At 46.7% G+C, this 12,491-nt stretch overlaps 1 long non-coding RNA gene across 1 annotated transcript in view; it reads left to right on the top strand.

Annotated features, from left to right (window-relative positions):
- Window positions 1–12,491, top strand: part of LOC309530003 — a 113,759-nt gene that overhangs the window by 71,920 nt on the left and 29,348 nt on the right. The window lies entirely within an intron of this gene.

Below are 12,491 nucleotides of genomic sequence, written 5' to 3' on the forward strand. Positions count from 1 at the left end.
AACTAAATATACCACACTGACTTTGGAGAGAATAAGAAAACACACTCACGCTTTCAAACGGTTGCTGTGTACCAGCGTTGCTAACGGCCGCCAAGCCCCTGGAGACATGAGGTCACAGCATTATGACAACATGATGGAATGATGATGTCAGTGGAAAGGAGACCTCTTAGATACATAGAATCATAGAATCATAGAGTTGGAAGAGACCCCAAGGGGCATCGAGTCCAACCCCCTGCCAAGCAGGAAACACCATCAGAGCACTCCTGACATATGGTTGTCAAGCCTCTGCTTAAAGACCTCCAAAGTAGGAGACTCCACCACACTCCTTGGCAGCAAATTCCACTGTCAAACAGCTCTTACTGTCAGGAAGTTCTTCCTAATGTTTAGGTGGAATCATCTTTCTTGTAGTTTGGATCCATTGCTCCGTGTCCGCTTCTCTGGAGCATCAGAAACATAACCTTTCTCCCTCCTCGATGTGACATCCTTTTATATATTTGAACATGGCTATCATATCGCCCCTTAACCTCCTCTTCTCCAGGCTAAACATGCCCAGCTCCCTTAGCCGTTCCTCATAAGGCATCGTTTCCAGGCCTTTGACCATTTTGGTTGCCCTCCTCTGGACACGTTCCAGTTTGTCAGTGTCCTTCTTGAATTGTGGTGCCCAGAACTGGACACAGTACTCCAGGTGAGGTCTGACCAGAGCAGAATACAGTGGCACTATTACTTCCCTTAATCTACCGTATTTTTCGCTCTATAACAGGCACCAGACCATAACATGCACGTAGTTTTAGAGGAGGAAAACAAGAAAAAAATATTCTAAATGAAATAGTGGATATATGATTTTTGTCGTTCATGCTGTGGCCACAGACATGTGATCTGACAGTGAGTTTGGAGTAGCCCAATGCAAAAATCCTGAGGATCCATGTGGATCCATGCTTTGTAACCACGGAGGAGGGAAGGAAGGGGAACCATGGATCCTCTGCTCACAACTGCAGCAGATCCCCCCCCCCCGCCACCTGCAGGCATTCGCTCCATAACACGTACAGACATTTCCCCTTACTTTCTAGGAGGAAAAAGTGAGTGTTATGGTGCAAAAAATACGGTAGATGCTATACTCCTATTGATGCAGCCCAGAATTGCATTGGCTTTTTTAGCTGCTGCGTCACACTGTTGGCTCATGTCAAGTTTGTGGTCAACCAAGACTCCTAGATCCTTTTCACATGTACTGCTCTCAAGCCAGGTGTCCCCCATCTTGTATTTGTGCCTCTCAATTTTTTTGCCCAAGTGCAATACTTTACATTTCTCCCTGTTAAAATTCATCTTGTTTGTTTTGGCCCAGTTCTCTAATCTGTCAAGGTCGTTTTGAAGTGTGATCCTGTCCTCTGGGGTGTTAGCCACCCCTCCCAGTTTGGTGTCATCTGCAAATTTGATCAGGATGCCCTTGAGTCCATCATCCAAGTCGTTGATAAAGATGTTGAATAAGACCGGGCCCAAGACAGAACCCTGTGGCACCCCACTAGTCACTCTTCTCCAGGATGAAGAGGAACCATTGATGAGCACCCTTTGGGTTCGGTCAGTCAGCCAGTTACAAATCCACTGAGTGGTAGCATAGTCAAGACCGCATTTTACCAGCTTCTTTACAAGAATATCATGGGGCACCTTGTCAAATGCCTTGCTGAAATCAAGGTAAGCTACATCCACTGCGTTCCCTTCATCTACCAGGCTTGTAATTCTGTCAAAAAACGAGATCAGGTTAGTCTGACATGACTTATTTTTCAGAAATCCATGCTGACTATTGGTGATCACAGCATTCCTTTCTAGGTGCTCACAGACTGTTTGCTTAATGATCTGCTCCAGAATCTTCCCTGCTATTGATGTCAGACTGACTGGGCGGTAATTATTTGGGTCCTCTCTTTTCCCCTTTTTGAAAATAGGGACAACATTTGCCCTCCTCCAGTCTGCCGGGACTTCACCTGTTCTCCAGGAATTCTCAAAGATGACTGCCAGTGGTTCTGAGATCACATCTGCCAGTTCTTTTAATACTCTTGGATGCAGTTCATCTGGCCCTGGAGACTTGAATACATCTAAACTAGCCAAATATTCTTGTACTATCTCCTTAGTTATTCTGGGCTGTGTTTCCTTTGCTGAATCATTTGCTTCAAATTCTTCAGGTCGGGCATTGTTTTCTTTATCGGAGAAGACTGAGGCAAAGAAGGCATTGAGGAGTTCAGCCCTTTCTGTGTCCCCTGTTTGCATTTCACCATCTTCTCCTCTGAGTGACCCCACTGTTTCTTTGTTCTTCCTTTTGCTACGAACATACCCATAAAAGCCTTTTTTGTTGCTTTTAACCTCTCTAGCAAGCCTGAGTTCATTCTGTGCTTTAGCTTTTCTGACTTTGTGTCTACACGTGCTGGCTATTTGTTTGAATTCCTCTTTGGTGGTTTCCCCCCTTTTCCATTTTTTGTACACATCCCTTTTTAATCTTAATTCAGTTAAAAGTTCTTTAGATAGCCACCCTGGCTTCTTTAGGCACCTTCCATGTTTCCGTCTCATTGGTATTGCCTGACGTTGTGCTTTTACTATCTCCCTCTTAACAAACTCCCAGCCATCATGAACTCCCTTTCCTTTTAGTATTACTGTCCATGGGATCTCACCCAGCACTTCCCTAAGTTTTATGAAATCGGCTTTCTTAAAGTCAAGAAATTGAGTCCTAGTATGCTTGGCTGCTCCTTTCTGCTGTATAGTAAACTTCAGAAGAGCATGATCACTCGCGCCTAATGATCCTTCCACTTCTACCCCACTAACCAGGTCATCAACATTGGTTAGGACCAGATCTAAAATGGCTGTTCCTCTTGTTGCTTCTCCCACTTTCTGGACAATGAAGTTGTCTGCAAGGCCAGTGAGGAATCTGTTTGACCTTATGCTCTTGGCTGAGTTTGACATCCAACAAATATCCGGGTAATTGAAGTCCCCCATTACTACTATCTCCCTTCCTTTTGCATGCTTGGCCATCTGTTCCAGGAAGGCATCATCTATGTCCTCCGTTTGGCTTGGGGATCTATAGTAAACTCCCACAATGAGGTCTCTGTTATTCTTCTCTCCCTTAATTTTGACCCAAATGCTCTCACTTTGGCTTTGAGGTTCTAAATCTTGGATCTCTTCACAGGTATACACATCCCTGACATATAACGCCACTCCTCCTCCTTTCTTGTCTGGTCTGTTTCTCTGAAATAGATTGTATCCCCCCATTATTACATTCCAATCGTGGGACTTATCCCACCAGGTTTCAGTGATGCCTATTATGTCATATTTAGTTTGCTGTACCAAGAGCTCAAGCTCATCTTGTTTATTTCCCATGCTTTGCGCATTAGTGTACAGACATTGAAGACCATTAATCATTCCCCCGTGTCTCTTATTTAAGGATTTTTTCCTCCCATCACTAGGTCTGCGTGCTGTTTGCTCCATTTGGTCTATGACATTTGGGTGATCATCTTCATCAATTGATAGACTCCTACCTTCAGGAGCACTGTCTCCCTCCCCCACATTAGTCAGTTTAAAGCCCTCCTGATGAGGTTTCTGAGATTTTTGGCAAAAACATTTCTCCCAACCGTTGTGAGGTGCAGCCCATCACTTGCCAGAAGTCCATCTTCAAGAAACTGCAGTCCGTGATCTAAGAAACCAAACCGTTCCTGTTTGCACCATTTGCGAAGCCAGCTGTTCACTTCCACTATTTTCCCCTCTCTCCCTGGGCCACGTCGTTCAACTGGGAGGACAGACGAGATGACAATTTGTGCATTTAGTTGCTTCAATTTCCTGCCCAGAGCCTCGTAGTCTCTTTTGATCTTCTGGAGGCTATTGCTTACAGTGTCATTGGTTCCCACATGAACCAGGAGGAAGGGGTATTTGTCAGTGGGTTTTATGATTCCTTGCAGTCGTTCAGTTACATCTTGGATCTTAGCCCCGGGGAGACAGCACACTTCCTGAGACATCTTGTCAGGCCCACAGATCGCTGCTTCTGTTCCCCTCAGTAGGGAATCCCCTATCACCACTACACGCCTCCTCTTGGGTTTGGTCGGGGTTCTTCCGTGAGCTGTCCGTTCCAAGGTCGCCTGCACATTCCCTGAGGGGAAACAGGGGACAGGCGGGTGTGGGGGATTCCTTGGTCCTGAATAGGGTAACTGTGCCCCTGAAGGACCAGGTGTGCAGCCTGGGAGTAATTTTGGACTCACAGCTGTCCATGGAGGTGCAGGTTAATTCTATGTCCAGGGCAGCTGTCTACCAACTCCATCTGGTAAGCAGGCTGAGACACTAACTACCCGCAGACTGTCTCACCAGAGTGGTGCATGCTCTAGTTATCTCCCGCTTGGACTACTGCAATGTGCTCTCCGTGGGGCTACCTTTGAAGGTGACCCAGAAACTACAATTAATACAGAATGTGGCAGCTAGACTGGTGACTGGGAGTGGCCACTGGGACCATATAACACCGGTCCTGAAAGACCTATATTGGATCTCATAACATTTCCGAGCACAATTCAAAGTGTTGGTGCTGACCTTTAAAGCCCTATACAGCCTCAGTCCCGTATACCTGAAGGAGCGTCTCCACCCCCATCATTCAGCCTGGACACTGAGCTCCAGTGCCAAAGGCCTTCTGGCGGGTCCCTCATTGCGAGACGTGAGGTTACAGGGAATTAAACAGAGGGCCTTCTTGGTAGTGACGCCTATCCTGTGGAATGTCCTCCCATCAGATGTCAAGGAAATAAGCAGCTATCCTATTTTTAAAAGACATCTGAAGGCAGCCAGATAGGTTGGGTATAAATAATAAATTATTATTATTATTATTATTATTATTATTATTATTATTATTATTCCCATAGGCTCAGCAGGCTTCTATGCAAGACAGAAATAAGCCATGCTCTGTCTCTTTCACATGATATTCTGACCACCACCACCACCCATCAAGCTTGCAAAACTTAATCTTTTTTCCTGTTAGCTTACATCAGTGGTTTGTGGTTTTCAACCAGTGTGCCATGGCACCCTGGGGTGCCTTGAATGGTGCTCAGGGGTGCTGTGGGCTACTCTGGCCTCAGTCCCTCTTTCCTTCCTTTCCTTCTCTGATGCCCTCTTGCATCTCTGCCTCCCAAAGGCTTGCACAGCTGTTTGTTGCAGCATCCCTGGCAGCAGGCTCCCCAGGCAAATGCTGCCTCTGTGACTGGCAAAGGGGTGCTTCTCAAGCCCCTGTGGGCAGTGTGAGGAGGCACCTCTCTTTGGGGCAGAGTGGGGGGCAGATCAAGGACCAGGGGCAGCAGCTGCAGCTGCCCAGAGGATTCCCAAGGAGAGTGGAGAGGAGACTGAGGGAACACTCCACAAGGCAGGGTGAGAGGCTGCCAGCTCTGCAGGTAAGGGGTGACCAAAGTGAGTTCCTAAGCCCCACAGAGTGTAGTTGGTCAAGGGAGCCATGGCCCATACGGTCGCTGCGAGAGGGGCTGCCTGTACAGTTGCCGCGAGAGCGGCAGCCAGTACAGCGACCTTACTGTCACTCTCCCCCCAGCATGGCACCCTGGGGCACCATCACCCCGCTGCCCCTTCATATGCCCCTGCAGTCAATCAAATGTACTATGAACAATCTGAAGTCATGCTGGGCACAATTCACCACTAATCCTGTTCTTTTTCTAAAAACACGTGGTGGACTCCAGGAAAGCTGTCAGCAGGCAACATGATTCCCATGGGCACCACGTTGGAAACCCCCTATTTCAAAGTTTGCACTGACAAAATCTGTTCTCAAAAAAACTTGCAGTTAAACCTCCATTTATAATTACTACCCCTGCAAAGCAACCAACTTTTGTCCCAAAACCATTTGTAGCTGAATTGACGCAAGACAGGTGATTGTTTTTCATGGTTACTTTGGTGGTCTCCATCTAGTTGGTTTGATAATTTACATTCACAGGTAAGAACAATCTCTGCCTTGGATATTCTTGAGGTTTAGCAGTGTCAAAAATTTCCAGGTGCAGTTCTTCACAGTGGAAGCTATGAATATGAATGTCATTTTATTTCAATGTTCTTGCTAATGCAGAACCATTTCAGATAGCGTTTGTATTTCGGTCATTCCATGGACATTGGTGTGATCTTACAATATAATTTGGTGGAGTCCATTTAACAATCATGCCGATCCATTAGGATTAAAGTATTTAATATAGTGTTTGTTCCTTGGCTGTGCTCTGTGGTTTTTGTGGTTCGTTCTGTGGTCATATACATCAGGTGTGATTTGATAGTGATTTCAGGGTGACCAAACATAAAAAAACCAAAGGATCCATGGGGATCTGTGCTTCATGAGAATCTTTTTACAGCATGGCAGTGCCCCAAAGTGATCTGGCCATGAGCAGCATAGATAAAGAAAACAATGCCCGACCTGAAGAATTTGGAGCAAATGATTCAGCAAAGGAAACACAGCCCAGAATAACTAAGGAGATAGTACAAGAATATTTGGCTAGTTTAGATGTATTCAAGTCTCCAGGGCCAGATGAACTGCATCCAAGAGTATTAAAAGAACTGGCAGATGTGATCTCAGAACCACTGGCAGTCATCTTTGAGAATTCCTGGAGAACAGGTGAAGTCCCGGCAGACTGGAGGAGGGCAAATGTTGTCCCTATTTTCAAAAAGGGGAAAAGAGAGGACCCAAATAATTACCGCCCAGTCAGTCTGACATCAATAGCAGGGAAGATTCTGGAGCAGATCATTAAGCAAACAGTCTGTGAGCACCTAGAAAGGAATGCTGTGATCACCAATAGTCAGCATGGATTTCTGAAAAATAAGTCATGTCAGACTAACCTGATCTCGTTTTTTGACAGAATTACAAGCCTGGTAGATGAAGGGAACGCAGTGGATGTAGCTTACCTTGATTTCAGCAAGGCATTTGACAAGGTGCCCCATGATATTCTTGTAAAGAAGCTGGTAAAATGCGGTCTTGACTATGCTACCACTCAGTGGATTTGTAACTGGCTGACTGACCGAACCCAAAGGGTGCTCATCAATGGTTCCTCTTCATCCTGGAGAAGAGTGACTAGTGGGGTGCCACAGGGTTCTGTCTTGGGCCCGGTCTTATTCAACATCTTTATCAACGACTTGGATGATGGACTCAAGGGCATCCTGATCAAATTTGCAGATGACACCAAACTGGGAGGGGTGGCTAACACCCCAGAGGACAGGATCACACTTCAAAACGACCTTGACAGATTAGAGAACTGGGCAAAAATAAACAAGATGAATTTTAACAGGGAGAAATGTAAAGTATTGCACTTGGGCAAAAAAAATGAGAGGCACAAATACAAGATGGGTGACACCTGGCTTGAGAGCAGTACATGTGAAAAGGATCTAGGAGTCTTGGTTGACCACAAACTTGACATGAGCCAACAGTGTGACGCGGCAGCTAAAAAAGCCAATGCAATTCTGGGCTGCATCAATAGGAGTATAGCATCTAGATCAAGGGAAGTAATAGTGCCACTGTATTCTGCTCTGGTCAGACCTCACCTGGAGTACTGTGTCCAGTTCTGGGCACCACAATTCAAGAAGGACACTGACAAACTGGAACGTGTCCAGAGGAGGGCAACCAAAATGGTCAAAGGCCTGGAAACGATGCCTTATGAGGAACGGCTAAGGGAGCTGGGCATGTTTAGCCTGGAGAAGAGGAGGTTAAGGGGCGATATGATAGCCATGTTCAAATATATAAAAGGATGTCACATCGAGGAGGGAGAAAGGTTATGTTTCTGATGCTCCAGAGAAGCGGACACGGAGCAATGGATCCAAACTACAAGAAAGAAGATTCCACCTAAACATTAGGAAGAACTTCCTGACAGTGAGAGCTGTTCGACAGTGGAATTTGCTGCCAAGGAGTGTGGTGGAGTCTCCTACTTTGGAGGTCTTTAAGCAGAGGCTTGACAACCATATGTCAGGAGTGCTCTGATGGTGTTTCCTGCTTGGCAGGGGGTTGGACTCGATGGCCCTTGTGGTCTCTTCCAACTCTAGGATTCTATGATTCTATGATTCTAGGTGGTTGGGTAATGAATATGGGGCGACCCAGAGAACTGTGGAGCCGTAAATTTTAAATATATATATATATTCAATTTTATAAGGATAAGGAAGTACAGAAAGGGAAACGGGGGAGGGGATAGATAGATAGATAGATAGATAGATAGATAGATAGATAGATAGATAGATTAGAAATTTAAAAGACCTATAAAGATTATCAAATCCTACAAAGAAGTACTACTACTACTACTACTACTACTACTACTACTACTACTACAACAAATATATTTGTACCCTGCCCATCTGACTGGGTTTCCCCAGCCACTCTGGGTGGCTTCCCAAAAAATGAAATAAAAATACATTAAAAAGTCACACATTAAAAACGTCCCTAAACAGGGCTGCCGTCAGATGTCTTCTAAATGTCAGGTAGTTGTTTATCTCTTTGACATCTAATGGGAGGACATTCCACAGGGCGGGCGCCACAACCAAGAAGGCCCTCTGCCTGGTTCCTTGTCACTTTGCTTCTCTCAGTGAGGGAACCACCAGAAGGCCTTTGGTGCTGGACATCAGTGTCTGAGGAGAATGATTGGCGTGGAGATGCTCCTTCAGGTATACTGGGCCGAGGCCGTTTAGGGCTTTAAAGGTCAGCACCAACACTTTGAATTGTGCTCAGAAATGTACTGGGAGCCAATGTAGGTCTTTCAAGACCGGTGTTATATGGTCTTGGTGGCCACTCCCAGTCACCAGACTAGCTGCTGTGTTCTGGATTAGTTGTAGTTTCTGTGTCACCTTCAAAGGTAGCCCCACGTAGAGCGCATTGCAGTAGTCCAAGCGGAAGATAACAAGAGCATGCACCACTCTAGTGAGGCAGTCTCCGGGCAGGTAGGGTCTCAGCCTGTGTACCAGATGGAGCTGGTAGACAGCTGCCCTGGATACAGAATTGACCTGTGCGTCCATGGACAGCTGTGAGTCCAAAATGACTCCCAGGCTGTGCTCCTGGCCCTTCAGGGGCACAGTTACCCCATTCTGGACCAGGGAGTCCTTCACACCAGCCCGCCCCCTGTCCCCCAAGAACAGAACTTCATTATTGTCAGGATTCAACCTCAATCCACTAGCTGCCATCCATCCTCCAACCGCCTCCAAGCACTCACACAGGACCTTCACCACCTTCACTGGTTCTGAGTTGAAAGAGAGGTAGAGTTGGGTATCATCCGCATATTGATGGACACCAAGCCCAAACCCCCTGATGATCTCTCCCAGCAGCTTCCTGTAGATGTTAAAAAGCATGGAGGGGAGGACGGAACCCCGAGGCACCCCACAAGTAAGTCTGAACACTCATCCCCCACCACAACTTTCTGGACACAGCCCAGGAGGAAGGAGCAGAACCACTGTATAACAGTGCCCTCAGCTCCCAGCTCCTCTAGACGGTCCAGAAGGATGTTATGATCGATTGTCGCGACCAAGGCAGTTTCAGTCCCATGAGGAGACCTGAATCCCAATTGGAAGGGATCCAAATGGTCTGCATCCTCCAGGCGTGCCTGGAGTTGTTCAGCAACCACCCGCTCAATCACCTTGCCCAAGAATGGAAGATTTGAGGCTGGGCGATAGTTGGCCATACTGGCCGGGTCTGAAGATGTTTTTTTTAGAAGCGGTTTAATGACCTCCTCTTTCAGCTGGTCTGGGAATGCCCCCTCACAGAGGGAAGCATTCACCACCCCGCAGAGCCCATCGCCCAGCCCTTCCCGGCTTGCTTTTATTAGCCAGGATGGGCAAGGATCAAGGAGACAGGTGGTTGGTTTCACGCATCCAAGCAGCCTGTCCACATTCTCGGGGGTAACGGATAAACTGATTCCATGCAACTTGACCAGACAGGGCTCTAGCACTCTCTCGCCCCAGCCCTGCTCCCACGGTGGTGTCTACCTCCTTCCGAATATGAGCAACTTTATCTGCATAAAAATTTGAAAAATCGTTGCAGGAGGTCTTGGGGTCTTTACAAGGCCCCGGTGGTAAAGGTGGTTCCATTAAATTGCAAACCACCTGAAAGAGTCTCCTGCTACTATTTTCTGTAGACGCTATAGAGATGGTGAAGAAAGTCTTCTTCGCCATTGCTATCGCCACTTGGTAGGCTCGACATTGAGCTCTAACCTGTGTCCGGTCCAATTCAGAATGAGTTTTCTGCCACTGGCACTCGAGCCGTCTCAGCGATTGTTTCCTCACCCGCAGCTCCGAAGAAAACCACGGGGCTGTCCGGGCTCCATGCAATCGGAGAGGGCGCTTCAGAGCCAGATAGTCGATAGCCCTGGTTAACTCCACATTCCAGCGGGCCACCAGGGAATCAGCTGAAAGCCATCAACATGGGATAAAGCATCCCCTACCACTCTCTGGAAACCATTTGGATCCATTAAGTGGCGGGGGCGGACCATCCGAATTGGTCCCACCTCCCTGCAGAGGGGATGGGTCGCGGAGAAGTCCAGTTGCACCAGGAAGTGATCTGACCATGGCACTTATTTCGTTTCATTTTTACTTAGTGTCAGATCACCAACATCCATAGAGGTAAACACCAGGTCCAAGGCATGTCCGCGGCTATGGGTTGGGCCAGACTTATTCAGGGACAGCCCCATGGAGGCCATGCTTTCCACGAAGTCCCGAGCAGCCCCTTGTAAGGTCATGTTGGCATGGATGTTAAAATCCCCTAGGACAACCAAACTAGGTATCTCCAGGAGAACATCCGCGATGACCTGAAGCAGCTCAGGCAGGGAATCCTTGGTGCAGCCGGGAGGTCGGTACACCAAAAGGAATCCTGTACTGCCCCTATTGCCCAGCTTCCAGAACATGCACTCAGAGAACTGGGTCTTTCATATGCGCAGAAGCGCCAAATTGCACCAGTGCCTGTGCAGACGTGGCGCTTCAGGATGCGAATGCTGTGGGTTGCGGACGTGCCTCAGTCATGGGTTATGTCTGCAACCCGAGGTTCCACTGCACCAATTTTGTTTTAGGGCTTAATTTGCAGTAAATTTTATTCCTTTATTCATAATTGTTCTCACTGTTCTACTGTGAACTGCTCTTAAAATTTTTGCATCCATTTTGTCATATAAGGTTTTGCTTGTTCGGGCTTGGTGTCATATTTGAGTAATAGTTTATAAATTTTACCCAGAAGGTAGAACTCTGTTATGATGGACTCAGATTCTATCTTTTCACTGATTTAAATGTTTGCCATACAGTCTTTCTTGAATCTGGATATTAGTTGACAGTATGTAAGCAGTTTCATATTTTTTGGCATGTATTTGATGCTGTGGATCCGAGTTTTTTGTGGTGCAGGCTGTGCCCCTGGGAATGATGTGTGATTTGACGGTGAGTTTGGGTTGGCCCAATGCAAAAAGCATGAGGACCCATGAGGATCCGTGCTTCAAAACCACGTTTTTGGGCCACGGTATGGTCAGGAAGCCGTGGATCCGTGATTTTTGTGGTGCAGGCTTTGCCCCTGGACATGATGTGTGATTTGATGTTGAGTTTGGGGTGGCCCGATGCAAAAAGTGTGAGGATCCATGAGGATCTGTGGTTCGGAACCAAGTTTTTGGGACACGGTTTCGCCAGGAAGTCGTGGATCTGTGATTTTTGTGGTGTAGGCTGTGCCCATGGCCATGATGTGTGATTTGACGGTGAGTTTGGGCTGATCTAGTGCAAAAATCATGAGGATTCATGAGGATCCGTGCTTCGGAACCACGTTTTTGGGCCAGGGCGTGGCCAGGCAGGCGTGGATCTGAGTTTTTTGTGGTGTAGGCTGTGCCCCTGGCTATGATGTGTGATTTGACGGTGAGTTTGGGTTGGCCCGATGCAGAAAGCGTGTGGATCCATGAAGATCTGTTCTTGAAAACCACGTTTTTGGGCCACGGTTTCGCCAGGAAGCTGTGGATCCGTGATTTCTGTGGTGGATGTTGTGCCCCTGGACATGATGTGTAATTTGAAAGTGAGTTTGGGCTGATCTAGTGCAAAAATCATGAGGATTCATGAGGATCCGTGTTTTTTAACCATGTTTTTGCGCCATTGCGGCACCACGAAACAGTGGATGCGTGATTTTTTTGGTTCCTCCTACAGACTAAGATGTGGTCTACAGTAGCATGGTGTATTTATTTTGTTTCAATATAAAAATCATATGAATTCATGAGTATCCGTGCCTCGGATCCATGTTTTTATGGTGCTGCACCGCGGCAAAGTGTTGGATCCACGTTTTTTATAGTCCGGTTTGTAGGCGTGCCTTCTAGGTGTGGTTTGACACTGCATTTGTTGGAATTATTTTTTAAAAAGTGGAGGATCCATGAGGATCTGTGTAGATCCGCCTTTTATGCAGACCCGTTATTATTATTATTATATTATATTATATTTATATAAAATAACCTCATAATTAAGGTTTTTCCTTATTATTATTAATGATTCTCCTCATTATTCGCCTTCTCCTTTTTCTCCTCGCA

This window comes from Podarcis vaucheri (genome assembly GCF_965113315.1).
Source record: "Podarcis vaucheri genome assembly, chromosome: 3".
Lineage (NCBI taxonomy): Eukaryota > Metazoa > Chordata > Lepidosauria > Squamata > Lacertidae > Podarcis > Podarcis vaucheri.